The sequence below is a fragment of the Rousettus aegyptiacus genome, unplaced genomic scaffold, assembly GCF_014176215.1.
Source record: "Rousettus aegyptiacus isolate mRouAeg1 unplaced genomic scaffold, mRouAeg1.p scaffold_m13_p_11, whole genome shotgun sequence".
Lineage (NCBI taxonomy): Eukaryota > Metazoa > Chordata > Mammalia > Chiroptera > Pteropodidae > Rousettus > Rousettus aegyptiacus.
The window spans coordinates 45,078,023-45,094,426 of NW_023416286.1; the positions used below are offsets into that span (position 1 = coordinate 45,078,023).

The 16,404-nt window shown below is 34.9% G+C and overlaps 1 protein-coding gene and 1 pseudogene across 2 annotated transcripts in view; one reads left to right on the top strand and one right to left on the bottom strand.

Moving 5' to 3' along the window:
* Positions 1-16,404, bottom strand: part of KAT6A (lysine acetyltransferase 6A) — a 98,433-nt gene that overhangs the window by 61,279 nt on the left and 20,750 nt on the right. The window lies entirely within an intron of this gene.
* LOC118609492 lies at positions 321-439 on the top strand (annotated as a pseudogene).

The following is a 16,404-nucleotide window of genomic DNA, read 5'->3' on the forward strand; positions in this document are numbered from 1 at the left end:
GGTTTCTAAACGTAACTAAAAGGGTAATCAGATCTTTCCTTTTAGGACAACCTATTAGCAACTTTGTAAATAAGTAAGGTAAAACTATCTTGCATAAGAAACAGAGAAAAGGTACTGAAAGGTGGTCAAGAAACGTGCAAGGCTGGAATGTGGAAAGAGTGGTAGCCAGTGACAAATTCCTAGAGGTAAGGTGGTCAAAGGACTTTTAAGAACTGTATAACACTCAATTCTAAATTGTTTCTATGCTACAATAAAGCTCTTGAAATTTGCAGTCCACATGAAGAATACAGGTGAGCAATTTTTCAGTTTTAAAAAAAAGTGTGTATAGTCATGCCACCCTGAACAAGCCCGATCCCATCTGATCTCAGAAGCTAAGCAGGGTTGGGCCTGATTAGTACTTGGATGGGAGACCATCTAGGAAGACCAGGTGATGTAGGCGTAAAAAAATAAATAAATAAAAATAAGGGATTGTAAACTGACAGTCCTTGCAATCTGTGAGGTCAACCAAGGGTTGCCTTGCCTTTAAAAAAAATAAATAAATAAAAAAGTAAGGGTGCTTAGGTTTGATTCTGTGCAGAGCAAAGCAAAGAGAAACCACCCAATGAGCTAAGGCAAAAAGTAAGATGGAGGCCTCAGAAACCTAGTCAGAAATACCATAACACTTCAAGTGTCTGAGCATTTGTAGAAATCTTAAAAAAGAAATGAAATTTCCCCACAAAGAATAAGGAAGCTTGTCAAAGGACAAGTCTCAGTCTGTCAACCGCATCTAGGCTGCAGTGAGAAATGTTTTTACAAAATGATCTGGAATTCTAGGGTATCCAGAAGTAAACAAACAATACTTTTACATCTCTGCCAGCTTCATCGCTTTTAGTTTTAAAAGCTCTACTGTTTATCCTAATTATAAAATCATGATATTCATTTTTTAAAAAAAAGAAAAAAAGGAAAAGAAAAAAACAGTAAAATTCTCTCTCAATCTTTCTCTTTCCCCCTGTAATACCTAATGTTGACTGAGCACTTGAAGCATTGTTATATATGCTTTACAGGTCTTAACACTTTTAGACCTAACGACCACCCTAGGTACTACTAGTATCATTATATTCTAGATGAGAAAACAGATCCCCAGAAAGATTAATTTGACCCAAGGTCATAAAAAGTGGTAGAACCCAGATACAAACACCAGGCAGTCTGGCACCAGAGCTTGTACTCTTCAACCTGCCATTGAGCTATCTCTTCATGTATATTGTTCCCAGCTTTTCTTATATATACATTTAAAAACACACACACACATAAATAAGTCCATACTATATATGGTGTACAGTCTGCTTTTTTGTTAAATTTATTTCCACATCAATAAATCCAAATCAACATCATCTACATAACATTTAACTGCATGTTGTAAGATCATCAACCAATCCCACATTAATGAACATTTAATATTTATTTTTTATTATAGTCAAGACTGTAATTAAACATCCTTATATATACATCTTTGTTCACTTTTTGGATTACTTCCTTAGGATATACTTCTAGAACTGGAAGTGCTGGGTCAGAAGGTGTGCATATTTCTAAGATTTTTAATACATGCTGCCAAACTGAATTTAGAGAGGCTGTAATCCTGCCAATAATATATGCCAGAAATGAAGATGTTTTCTCACCCTTTGTGATGCTGGTTCATAATACACATTTCATTTCTCCTTGTCAGCTGCCTTCCCATTAGGCTCCACCAATAGGGAACACTAGAGGGAGACTAAAAGGTAAAAGGTGACAAAAGAATGGACTTGCTCCTTCTAGTCTGTTTCCTGCTTCTGCCACTGTAATTCTAGCATTGGTACTTTCTCCAGCAGCGACAGTCATTTGTAGTCATCGGCTTCTTCCAGCTCTCAGAATCAGCCTCATCATGCTTCCTCAGAAACACCAGCAGCAGGACACTGTATCCTCTTGGGAGGTCTACATCCCAACTTTGTGGGGCCCCTCCCCAAGTTTTTTAAAATAACCAAGCAGTGGGTCCTCCTCATAATGTTGTTTGAACCCAGTTCTGTGGCGCCTCTACTCCACTATTCTAGGTTCTAAAATCTATTCTCTTTTGTTCCCCAAGCCCTAGAGGTGGTAGCTGCTTAAAATTTATTACCTCTGTGTCACTTTGCTGTTCCCATTTTGCTTTTCAGTTCTCCAACATCTGCTCTATCAATTCCCTACACTACATTCTCTCATGGTGTCTATTCTCTAGAATGCACCTTGACTGATATGTTATCTAATAGCTTAATAACTTGGCATTCTATCATCAGGTCAGTATTATGGACTAAAATGTGTCCCCCCAGAATTCATATGTTGAAACCCTAACCCTCAATGTGACTGTATTTGAAGGTACAGCTTTTAAGGTATAATTAAGGTTAAATGAGGTCACAAGGATGGGGCCATAATCATACAGATCTGTGTGTTATAAGAAAGAGAAGGACACTAGGGGTGTGGGCGCCCAAAGAAAAGGTCATGTCAGATACAGCAAGAAGGTAACCTTCTGCAAGACAAGGAGAGAGGCCTTAAAGAAAAAAATCTCACTGGCACCTTAATCTCAACTTCTAGCCTACAAAACTATGAGATGGGAAATTTCTTTTTTTCAATCTACCCAGTCTATGGTATTCTATTATGGGAACCCTATCTGACTAAGACAGCAAGCTACTAAAATCACCTCACACTATTCTCATCTTCAGTACTATCGCTAGTATCTGTATTATCTATTATGTAAGGGCATTGAGTTATATGCTAGAGAAACCAGATGTTACAAAACGAGTTCTCTGGTTCTGGGTCTTATGATCTAATTTAAAAAATAGTATATATGCATTAAAAATACATTACAATACAGGGTAGCACATGATAAGGAACAAACGCAATGAAAATACTATAGCTAAAGGTGCCCTAAAGAACCTATTCAAAATAATGCTTTCCTAAACTATAAAAAGCCTAAAAGGATTTTTTAAAAAGTAGGACACCTTATTTTTAAATAAAGTTTTAATTCTCAAAAACATTTTTTAGACATGGATTTAAGGAGTCTCACCAAACTGAAGAATAAAAAGCTATTTTTTCCCTAAAAAAAAAAAATCCTGACATTTTATAATCTAAATACTCAACTTTATTAGTCTTAACATAAGAACCTCAAATTTCAAGCTTTCATATTATTTTCTTTAATTCAACAGACAGTAAACAAAATCACTTCTGTTTTAGAAATACCTATTCGCGATGCTGATTAATAGTTAAAAATCAGTACTCCTCTAAGCTGTCTTCAAAGTCCTTTAGAGAATATCCCCCGAAATAGCCCTTATATTGTTTTTAAAAGCAATATAATAATTTCAGGTAGTTACCAGTACCTTACCTTTTCTACAGTACTACCTTAAAAATGCCTAAAAACACATGTACGCTCAGTTGATGTTACATCAAATTAAAATTTCTCTTTCAGACTTAAATATATTTCATCTTCAATAGTACCACCATAACAATATAAATAAAGCTTTATATGGTAAATAAGTTTAAAGCCTGAGGACAGTAGCTTTTCAAAAGAAAAGGTAGTGTGATGAAGGTAGAGAACACAGTGACGTAATGCTCAACTAGGAAAACCCTGACAAGTGCAGACTGCACACACACAATAAGAGATCAGGAAAGCAAGGCTGAAGCAGCCGGCTTGGTTTCATGCTGCAAAATTTTGGCAGACATTCAATTCCTTCTGCTGTTTTCCTAGCCAGAACATTTATCTATGTAATGTCACCAGATCTTGGAGGGAGAGAGGTTGAGAGGAGGGGGAAGAGGAGAAAAACTGTTTCATAGGCTGCCAGCCCCTCTGCACATGCTGTTACTATACAAAGGATGTCTAGAAAGCCAACGTGCTGCACAGATCCAAATGCCGCAAGCAAACACGCAAATGCACGCGCGTGCACACATACAAACTCAACCTAAAGAACTGCAGAAAAGGGAAGTGCCTTTGGAAAGAAGAAAGCCTATAATTAAAATCTCGATTCAAAAGCAAAGACTCCCTTCTGAAATCAATTTCAATTATTGGGGGAGGGGAGGAATGGGGGATGTATTCTAATCCTGTGGGGAAACAACTAGTATTCTACAAAAAAGCCTGACCTGGTCTGATCTGTGCCAACTACAAGCATATGCTACTACAGTGATAAACTAATAATATTTCTGAGAAGCAAAAGTATCTTATCAAATAACAATCACCTTATAAATACCTAATATAGACTTTGCCAATAGCTACAGGGAATAAAAATGTATTTTAAGAAATACTGCAGGTGCCCTAGAAATATAAAGTCTTGTTTGTACATAGGAAAGTTTGCTGTTCTTAGCACTCCTATGAGTGTGTGTATGTGTACACAATAGCAATACTAAAACCAAAACTGTAACTAGTATATAAAAGTAGAGATCAGAATTCACAGCTCATAAAAAGTTAGGACACTATAAATGGATACTACAACCCCCCACCACATTATATGCTACTACTACCAAATGTAGTACCTGAAAATACAAACCCTGAACATTTATTTAACCTGAGAAACCAATCTATTAAAGTCTAAAACCAAAAATGCTTTTTCAAGATAAAAATGGCATATCTCCAAAAAAGCATATGATCTGTCCCTAATAATGTGTCATAAGAAACAAACAGGAAATATCGTGTATTAAAATCAGGAATTATAACTTTTGTCTACACTGACATAGTTTATACGAACAAAATATAGTAGCTTCAACCAACAGTAGTGCTTAGGGTGTACTTCAGATTAAATTTAACAATCAACTAGTTAAGGAGATAGGTTGATAGAAGGCTACCCAAGTTCTCTTGTCCTAGTTCTCCAATTACAGGCAAGTAACTTAATCTGTTATGGTTCTTCATTTGTAAAACGAAAATATTTGACATGAGTACCTCTAGGGTCTCTTTTAGCTCTTAATTTCTAAAATTATACATATTTAAAATAAAAACAGGATTTCCCACTTTCAAGGACTCATAATCTAGTTAGGGGTAATCATAATGGGTAATCATAAATGAAATAGCAAGTAATGTAAGACAGTGATTAATTCAGAGCAATTACTTAACATGTGTGTAGATTGTGTTTAATGAGGCACTAAACTGAGAATCCTGACCCTGACTTTCAGAGCTTAGAGACTAGAGGAGAAGAGTTGAAGCTAAAATAACTTGAAAACAGAGCAAAGATTTCTGCTGAGACTAGGAGGTTCACTAGGACTCAAATTTTTATCTTCTTAACCCCAAACAAGTACTTCAAATTCCATGTAGCCATCTCATTAACTTTATTCTACGGATAAGGAAAGAGCAGTAAGGTGAAAAGATATTAAGCATTAATGATATAAAACACATATTTGCAAATTTTTTATTAGTGAACCCAAAATATCTCTCAGCCTAGTATGACTGATTCATACAGAGACAGGCAGACTAATAAAAGATTAGGTGAAGAGTGAATATCACAAATTTGATCCATAGATAGTACATTATAAAACTCTTCTCATTAGCACAAATAATCTAAAGCTAACATTTTTAACTCCAAATATCCTAAAGCTTAATAAATAAAACTAAAACCTATCCTTAAGTGATATTTTCTTTAATACTGTTTTTAAAAACAATATTTAATAGAATTTTCAATAATAATTAAAACTTTCTGTATCTGTGCTATCTAAAAAGTAACCACCAGCGACAAGAAGCTATTGGGTATTTGAAAGGTGGCTACCATGATTTTTTTAAAATTTTAATTAATTTAAATTTAAATAGTACATGTGGCTAATGGCAAATGGTACAGTTCTAGAACATATGTATAGTGGGAAGACACTTTAAACTGATGAATAACACTTTAAAGTTTTAAAGTTCATGAGTAAGGCAGTATAAAAACTGAATACGGCAATGCCTAAATAGCAATTTTTTACCTTGAAAAACAATTTTTAATACAAACTCTACAGTGTGTGACTGCATGCACAAAACAAAGTGCAAGACTAGGTTTTATACCAAGTGCTTCACATCATACAACATCCTTCATCTTTAATATAGTGCTCTCAGGGTTGATTTTAGTCAACCCTGAAACAAAGGTAGTCGCAAGTTCTTTCTTTCTCCATAAAATGGATATAACAAAACATAAAAAGGCATTGCTATTGTTTTATATAGGAATACAACTTTAAAATATTATTTTTAATGCTGTTACCTCAGGACATTTTACAGTAACTGTGATTCTCATTGAACAACTATATATATTCTAGGCATATAACCCAGCAAAGGAGTAATATATATAAGAAAAGAAATAACATAAGCATCTTCATGGAAAAGAAAACATAAGGTGGCCCTGAGGTGACGAATGTGTGTATTTTATATTCACTATAAATCTTTAAATGTCTCTTTCATTTTTCCACAAATTTTTGATATTAATATCTGTTGTCAAACGCACAAAAATCTCATTAAAGAAAAAGTACACAGTTACCTAACAACAACAACAAAACTCAATTCTAGAGTGATAATCTTTATAGAATATGTCTGTCACAGCTATTAATCTCAATTACAATGCTCCTATTAATAATTCCCAGGCTGGAATTTAAGAAGCAAAGATGAAATTCTACGGTATGTACTTGACTATAAAATTTTTCCCTCTCCCTAATTTGTGTGACTTTGTTTTATATAATTAAGACTTAAGCCAATCTTTTTTAAAAGGTATTTGTATATGTTATTTATAAATGATAATGTATAAGAAAAATAATCATAATAACTGCTACTATTACTACCATCCACCTCTAGACTGCCTTCCACTCCCCCTGTGCGTTCTGTGCTCCCTGTTCCCACCTCCCGCCTCTTAGAAACCAATCTTAAAGCCCATCTTTCCAACCTACTTGCAAATGTTACTACTACTATCTATAGGGCAAACTGGCAAGACAAAGTGAATTTATCTAAGAATTTCCGTCAACATTAGTGCAAAAAAAAAAAAAAAAAAAAAAAAAACCACCTCAATAACCTTCTATTGACAGTAGACCAGAAGCTTGCAGATTAGACAACCCATATATACTTTTAGCGACATTATAGCAAAGCACAATTTCCTATGGGAAAACAAGAGAGAAACAGGTTCAGATTCTAGGATTTCAACCTTATCTGTAAGGCAATAATGTTCACTAATTAGGATAGATCTACAATACTCTTGGCTCTGTTTATGTTGTCTACAGAAAAAAAAAAAAAAAAAAAAAAGCCCAGAGCTCTGCCTGGCTTCTTCCTACATACTTTTAGGCAAATCTCTTCCCAATTCAAAGCCCTCAGGCTCAGAGTACCCTATCCTGTAACAACTGATTATCATCTCCCCAGTATTGGGATTAATGAGACAATCTAGGTTTACACCTATTTTCCTGGTACTTTCTTTCACCTCAAAAATGACCTGGTTTGGATGATAAATTATATGATCACCCTAAACTTCAGCCATTTCCAGTCAAGTTGATCAACTTGTGCTCTACTACTTGTCCAAACATTCTTGATTCTAGACCTCTCTTTGTCTTGAATTCCCCATAGCTGGTTAAGAGAGCAGTAAATACATGGACAGTCAGAAGAAAAGTGTTAGAAAAGAGACAATAAAAGAAGCTAAGCAGAATGAGCGTAACAGAGCAACATGAAAATGAATGCTACTAATGATTCTTTAAAATATCTAGTTGGACTATAAAATGTCACTCAGTCCACTGCACTAAGTAGCTAGAGTGCTAACCAGACTCTACTGACTACTGTTTTAAATAAAGATTTTAAACTTAATTTTGATCTATGCCTACAAATAACTATTAGAGATTATTTCCAATCAAATAAAAATATTAATAAATATGATTAATATGAGAATTACTATTATTTTCAAAATACTAAAAAAGCATTAAGTATGACATTTTAATGTAGGTTCTCTTGGAGCCTATTGCAGAGGGTATTGTGTTTCTATCCACTAACCTCCATCCCACAAGGACACTACACCCACATTGGGCCAATTGTAAAAATGCATCCTGATTCATCCTTTCAAAAACCCCATATGGTACTAGAACTGGAGATACAAAGGTAAACAAGATGATGACCCTAAATTCAAGCAATTTATAGTCTAGTGGTAAAAAAAAAAAAAAAAAAAGCCAAAAGCCAAATAAAGAGATAGATAAAATCACACTGTTGTAATAAGCATTACTGTGAAGCAAATAATTAAGAAGCTTGGAAAGGGATGGGAATGAAGAAAGAGCTGCATGCTTTAGAAAGATAACCTCTCTGAGGCAGTGACATTTAAGAAGAGATCTCATGCACCCCTAGATGGGCAAATCACTGCATGCAGAAGGAACAGCTGTGCAAAGGTCTCAAGAAGAAGAGTTTGGTGCATTAAAAAACTAAAAGAAAAGCAGTGTGGTTACACAACAGTAAGCAAGGGTGAGGTCTGGGATATGAAAAAAAAAAAAAAAGGACTATTCCTTAAAGGAAAACAAGGAGGGATAAAAGACTCATTTTCTGGTTTTGATATAGGAATGGATTTACTGATGCAAAGAAAACTATGGGAAAATAAAGAGGGAAGAGTTTGTTTGGTTCACATTAAATCTAAGCTATTGAAGTAGGTCAGAGTAAGTTTATGCTGAAAAACCCAGGGGTTTCTGAACAATGTCTAAGAAGAAGACCTCCTTTTTCTTCTAAGGTCACTAAAGTGAAAAGATCTGCGACCTAAGACACCTGCAACCATGATCCCAACCTTTTCCAACTATGATACCCACCACTAGGAGAAAATCTATCTGAAACAGGAGACAATGTTACCAACTGAAAGAAGCACAGACAAAAACAGAAACCAGGCAATAATCTAATCCTTGGGTCAGTTGTCCTTGCGTCAGTTGTCCCTAAAACCCATTCCATCACTAAACTTCCTTGAAGTTTGCTCATACATATGCACTAAAAAATCACTCTTTTTACTCGAGTGTTTCAGTTACTTGCAACCCCAGAACTAACACACCCACTACATACTGATTTAGATTCTATTTCCTTTACTGAATAAATCTCTTAAGAGCCAGAAAAGAGCTCAAATCTAATTTATTAGGTTTTAGAAACTTAAAAGGGAAGCAAGTTTGCAGCACAGAAATTTAAGAAGCTTCAAGAATCAAAAAGGTGTTAAAAAATGAACAAACTCAAAAGAGAAAATAACCCACTTTCAAAAATGGGAAAACAGATGAACAGATACTTCACCAAAGATGATATAAATAAGCACATGAAACATGACTAATTTTGAGTGAAATACCAATTGATTCACAATGAAATGCCACTATATAATTATTAGAATAACTTTTAAAATGATAATACTAAATACCAGTGAGGATGCAGAGCAAATGAAACTTTCATATATTGCTGGTAAGAATGCAAAAACAGAACAGCCACTAGTGAAATAGTTTAGTATTTCTAAAGTTAAACATGTCCTTATACCATCCAACCCAGCGATCCCCTTCCCAAAGATACCAGGTCCTAATCCTTGGAATCTGTAAATGTTAACTTATTTGGAAAGGGGTGTTTGCAGATATGATTACATTAAAGATCTTGAAATTGGAGATTATCCTGGATTACAGGTAGGCCCTTAAGGCCATCACAAGTATCCTTGTAAGAGAGAGACAGGATATTCGAAACACTCAGAGGAAATGGCACGATATAGATATATGGAGGCAGAGACTGGGGTGATACAGCAACAAGCCAAGGAATGCCAGGAGCCACCAGAAGCTGCCAACACCTTGATTTTGGCCCTGTGATACTGATTTTGAACTTCTGGCCTCTAAAAGTGTGAGAGAATAAATTTATGTTGTTTTAAGGCACCTAGTTTGGCAATTTTTACAGTGGCCACGGAAGATTTAGAAATTTATGTTCACACAAAAATCTCTACATGAATGTTTATAGCAGCCTTGTCATAACTGCCAAAACTGAAACCAACCCAAATATCCCTCAATAAAGAAACAGATCAACAAACTATGGTGCATCCACACAGTGGACTACTTACTACTCAGCAATAATAAGGAATAAAATATTGATACATACAACATTAATGAATCCCAAATGTATTATGTTAAATGAAAGAAACCTGACTCAAAAAGCTATACATGATTTCGTTTATAAGATAGTTTGGAAAATACAAGACTATAGGGAGGACAGCAGCTCAGCAGTCAGCTAAGGGGTTCATGAGGTTTGACCACAAAAAAATTAGCATGATGAGAGATTTTTGGAGGAGATTCTGGAATTTTTCTGTATCTTGACTGTGGTTACAAAACCCTATGCACCTGTCAAAACTCAAAAAACTATAAACCAAAAAGAATCCAGTACTGTATACAAATATGTGAGTAAATAAGTGTAGTATTACATAGGGAAATAGCTCTGTCATTTATTGTTTTTTTAATGTGCATATGTACACATGTATAATCACTCCTTTATTCAATAAATATTTAAGCACCAGATATGTGATTCCTTGATCCTATGTGAATCAAAGTTGCTAGTCCTTTTGTGACTTTCATTTGAAACTGTCTTTAATTTATTAACCCTATTTCATCTATACAGAAGGTGAGAGGGAAGATAGTTAAACAGTATGAAAGCCTTCCCAAACTCATAATATATTTAATCCCTCAGAGAATAGGTAAATTTTGAAACAACACTAAACCATGTATAAATAACATTCTGAGCTATTTAATAAGCTACCGGCATTTCTGTCAACATGCACTAGAAATAAGAGTGGTCTGTAATATCATACTTAATTCCCAAGAGTGCTCCATTTCCTTTTCTTCCTTCCCTTAATCTTTCCCTTTCAGCTCCCCCACAAACTCAGTTTCTAGAACAAATCTCCTCTGTCTAACATTTTTAGAAAAGTAATCTGCAATACAATTTTGTTCAAAAGCTTATTTGTAAATCAGTTGTTTACAACTTGGAACAAAATGTCCCATTTTCACAATGTTCTAAAAAGTGGTTAAGGCCCCCCAAAATCAATGAAGTACAATCTTATTGAAATAGTTATGCCTCTAACTACTTTTCAAGATACAAAGGAGGTCTGAATTAAAGATCTTAGTGACAGAAACACATTTCCTCCCTGACTCTATCCCCTAAAAACTATATGTCATGGGGAAGGGGAAGTGATTCCTAGGCACCAGAAATCTATTAACTATACCATGACAAAACACAGTAAGTATGATCTGTCAAGCATTTTAAACTATACCTATTACCTTATATGCATTATTTCATTTAATCATTATAAAAATGCTATCATAATATAATCGATTTCTGTTTTACAGATAATAAAAATTAAGGGCTAAGATATCACCAAAGAGGAAATACCACGCCTCAACAAATATGGAAAAAAGGTACACAAAAAATAATGGGCTAGAGACTTAGAATCTATACCTATAAAGTTTGTGTGATCCCCAAAGGTTAATGTAGCTTTCTAGGTTTCAATGCAACCTATAAGTGAGGTGGAGTACATGTTCCAATTCTAACATTCTATTATTTATGAAGACCACCATAGAGAGATATCTTTCTACCCTTGGAAACAGCCAAGTAAGTCAGAGGCTGAAAAACTGCAGAGGACCAGAGAGTAAATATTTAAGGTTTTGCAGACCACGTAAGTTCTGTGTCTATTTTTTTTTTTTAATAGCTCCTTAAAATATAAAACTGAGTGAAGGTCCATGTAAAGACAGGTCTTAGACAGGATTTGGCCCACAGGTTGGGTCTAGTTTGCTGACTCCTGCTCTATGTCATATTAAGGATATTTTGAATTGGGAAAGAGAAGAGTGTTAAACACTTGAATGGACCCCCTTACGGATATTCTTATTTAGAAGCTGGACACCCACGTCACTGACTATCTAAATGTATCACTGAGTATAGCCTATGTTTTTTTCTCTCATTCAATCACTTCCCAGAATCATTTTTCTTTCCTTTTTTTTTTTTTAAACAGTATCACTTTTTCTTAATAGCTATCTTCCTAAATATAGATAGGTACTCATTTGGAATGAATAGAAACAAAATCAGTACTTAATGGTGCTGAACTTCTTCCTTTGTTTCCAAATTACCTAATAACTTATTTTTGTTAAGAGGCAGTAAATACATGTAGTGATACGCATTCTATTAATAACAATGGTGAAGGATAAGCCTAGTCTACAGCCATGCCACCCTGAACAAGCTCGATCCCGTCTGGGTCAGGCCTGGTTAGTGCTCGGATGGAAGACTACCTAGGAAGACCAGGTGCTGTAGGTGTAAAAAATTTTAAAAAATAAGGGATTGTAAGCTGACAAGGTCCTTGCAATCTGTGAGGTCAACTAAGGGTTGCCTTGCCTAAAAAAAATAAAGAAAAATAAATAAAGAATAAGTCTAAGTATTATCAATTCACCTAGATTTACCCATTTCATAAATACTTACTGAACACCCGCTATGTGCTCGGACATCAAAGAAAAATCAGAAATCAAAAGAAAGCTCTCTTGGAGCTTACATTCTAGTAGGAGTAGACAAACAAAAATAAATAAAATATAACGTATGTCAGATGGCAGTAAGTGCTATACACAAAAATAACAAAAGAAACCACAATGAGTTCCAGGTGTGGCAGAGAGAACCTAATTTTATACAGTGTTAGGAAAGGAGGCAAGGTAAACAAGTCATCCAAATATTTACTTTGGAGACACCACCACTACCACCGCCAAAACCACAGATCTTTGTATACATGTCATTTTACCCAAGAGGCCCCTCTTATCATGCTCTATTTTTTCCAATGTACATATCTTATACTATATGCCTTTTTTTTTAACTGTCTACACACATACACACATATATGTAGGCTACATATAGTGTGGAATTTTTGATTTTGCTCACAGATATATCCCAAGAGTTGAGGACAGTACCTGGTACACAGCAGGTACTCAACAGGTACTATCTGGAGGAAAAGTGTTCCAAGTAGAGGGAACAGCAAATGCAAAATTCCTGAGGCAGGGAACAAGAAGGTCAATGCAGCTGGTGGACAATAGAAAGGGGAAGAATAGTAGAAGTAAAATCAGGAAAAGTATGTGGGAAGGACAAAAGCAAGGAGATAATTAGGAAGCAATAACACCGGTCTATGTCAAGAAGTTTGAACTAGAGAGTAGCAGTAGAGGAAGTGAGGAGTGGACAGATTCTGCATATACTCTAAGGCAGGGTTTGGCAAACTTTCACTGTAAAGAATCGGGCAGTAAATATTTCTGGCTTTGTAGACCATAATGCCTCTCTTGCAACTACTGAGCTCTGCTGTAAAGTATAGCTGTGCTCCAAATAAAACTTTATACAACACTGAAATTTGAAATATATATAATGTATGCAATACTACTCTTTTGATTCTTTTCAACCATTCAAAAAATGTAAAACACAGTCTAAGCTCATAGGCTGTACAAAAAGAAGTGAGGGCCAAATTTGGCTGGGGATTGTAAATTGCCAATCCCTACTCTAAAGGCAGAGCCATAAGAATTTGCTACTAGACTACATGTAATGTGTGAGAAAGAGAGAGGTCAGATATGTTAGTATATTCTCTTAGCTATAGTTAAGTTTTCCTACCAAACTATCCCGTTTATGATACAAAGCAGAACAATTTCTGATCACAATTCTGTAATCAGCTATTACAGGCCATTCATTATCACCTCTACCCATGCTACAGCTACCCAGGGACCAAACCCCATAGGAAATCAATTGAAGGCACTATACCAGTAAAAAGAACAACATTTTTGGCTTGATATTGAGGGGCTATGATCTTTCTTAAAACACATACAGAGAAAAGTCTCAAGCTACCAGTTTTTAAATATATAAAATTAAATCAACAAATATATCTGCAATCCATAACATGATCAATTTTTATTTTTATTTTTATTTTTATTTTTATTTTTTTTTGTGGATAGAAATCACAGCGATAAGACAAGGACAAATAGGAGGACAAATGAGAAGTAAAGAAAGTATGAAATAAAGAAAAGGATAAAGTGGAGCTGGTAGAATCATGGATTAGCAAATCTATACACATACACACAAAAATAAAATAAAATAAAAAGAAATCCAGAGATGTTACTCAACTGGGATGAGCAACCTCATTTACGAGGGAGACAGAAACTAAAGCAGAAGCTGGAACAGTGTGTGATCCAATAACACACTTTGGTACATGCAGTGATTAGTTATAGGTTCGAGATTAGATTAGGTTAAATTAGGTTAGATTACAGGTTCGGGCTCTTTAATTGGATGAAGAATCATTGTTCATAATTCTTTAACTGCTTTCATCCTTTAACCTCAAGACACTATTTCAAAAGGTTTGACCACTATGTGAAGGTAGACATTAAGACAATGAGAGTAAAAAAAGACAATTAGGAGAATAATATAACTGAGTAGGCTAGAAAACGTCAACTCTAAGTGACAGGTGCTCCACCAAAGTCATCCAAATATCAGTATCATCACTGAAATATCAAAACACACAAACAGTTTGTCCAATGAGGTCAGGGCACTGGCTTTGTGCCCCTTTTTAAGAGAATCCTGACTCTTCGACTAGCAGCCTTGTGCTACAGTAAGCAGGACTGCAACCCATAGCCAGATCCTTTCAACCCATGAGCTGAGGGAAAGCAGAGCTGGGAAGTAGAGACAGATGAATCAAGAGACAATCATAATAAACAACTTTCCAGATACCACAACAGCATTTAATGGTCAATACCAAGTGATTAACAATGTTAGACATATAAGAAGGCACTTTGTAATTGAATACAAAGCCCTTCTTGCCTTAAATTCAGAAAGAAATTACTGTCATCCATAAAATAATATTTCCCCACGAGCAATATAAAGACAAACACTTTATCTTCAAGTTGCTTACAAATTATTAGATCAAGAAAACCTTCCAGGCCAATCCGCAACTTCCTGTACAGTTTTATAGATACATTTCAACTCTGAAATACATATTATCCTATCTTCTCAGCAGAGAAACAGGTAATTAAAAAGCCTGAGCTAAACACATATGTTCAAGGGTATTTTTATTTGAAAAAAAAATTTTTTAAGCATTTTGATTTAATTATAGCTTTGTTTAAAACATCCTCTGTCCCTTCCCATGCCTTGAACAACTGAGTTGAACATTCAATTTACCTACATCTGCTTCAATAATCCAAAGAGCCAACAAGTCTGATATTCACTTAAGAATCAAAAGATAGCAAAGACATTTGCTCATGGATATACACAAACTCTAAAGTCAAGCTTTTCCAATTGAAGTAAACTAGGTATTTTTCCCCTCTTTAAATAACTCCCACAGATATTTTACTGCAGACAAAGCATAAAGATTCCGCCATTAATAACCAAAAGGCTAAGTTCTGAAAGAATATCAGTGCTCCAGAAAAAGCATAATAGCAGTGCTTCCTAAACAGGTCTTAAGGATAGTAAGAGGTGAGAGAGGTGAGAGAAGAGGGTTTGTCTTCCCTCATACAAATAAGTTGAGTTAGCAAAATTAAGCAGTGAAGAGATAGAGCTTCCACAATTCCCTTAACATGTTTATGTGAACTATAAATATGCATTGTTTCCTGAAGTTACTGTGACACGGATTCCTCTATTCTCTAAATATAGACTCAGGAACTGTTGTACCAAGGAAGCAATGGGGGAACACAAATCTCTTCTAAATACTTGTTTTAACATTAGTATTAACAGTGAACAAAAAAAATTAATATCAAGGCTCATTATTCAAAGTTTAACTATAACCTTTCTCTATAACAAATATAGACACTGTAACAATACTTTTTTAAACAGCAGATTTACATATGTATATCCTTGAATTGAAAACATTGGAATGAGTACACAAAACACTTTTAACACTTTTACCCTCTCCATAAACATCAAACAACAGACTGAGAAAGTCAAAATATAATACCCATATGAGTCAAAGAGCATTGCAATATGAATATGACTAATCTATTACTTTGAAAAAAAAAGATGTTGATACAAGCAGATAGCTCTACTGTAAAGGTGGGGAGTGGGAGACAGAAGAAATTTTTCTCTAAAGGTAGCATTTAAAGGTTGTCTACGCAGAGTTGTCAGTGTTTTATTTTTGTTGTTTGTTTGTTTCTAGAGTATCATTCTTTGAACCACCCATGGTATCAGTGATGCAGTAATTCTTAAAGACGATTTCACTCTGGTCTTTAGAATTTTCTTCCAAGGAATTGACCCCATTCTTTAAGTTCGGATAACACTTCCTTGATCTTACCAGAAGGTACCCATGGAAAGTTTTCTGTGGACAAACCAGGACTCATATTCCTTCCTCATGTGATCCTAAAGTGGTCTGTGGTTCCCCTATTTTAGTTTAAAACACTACTTCATTAAAAAGATACCATCAGAACTGTTTGATACCTGATACAGGCCATTTATTAGTTTTGTGTGTGTGTGTGTGTGTG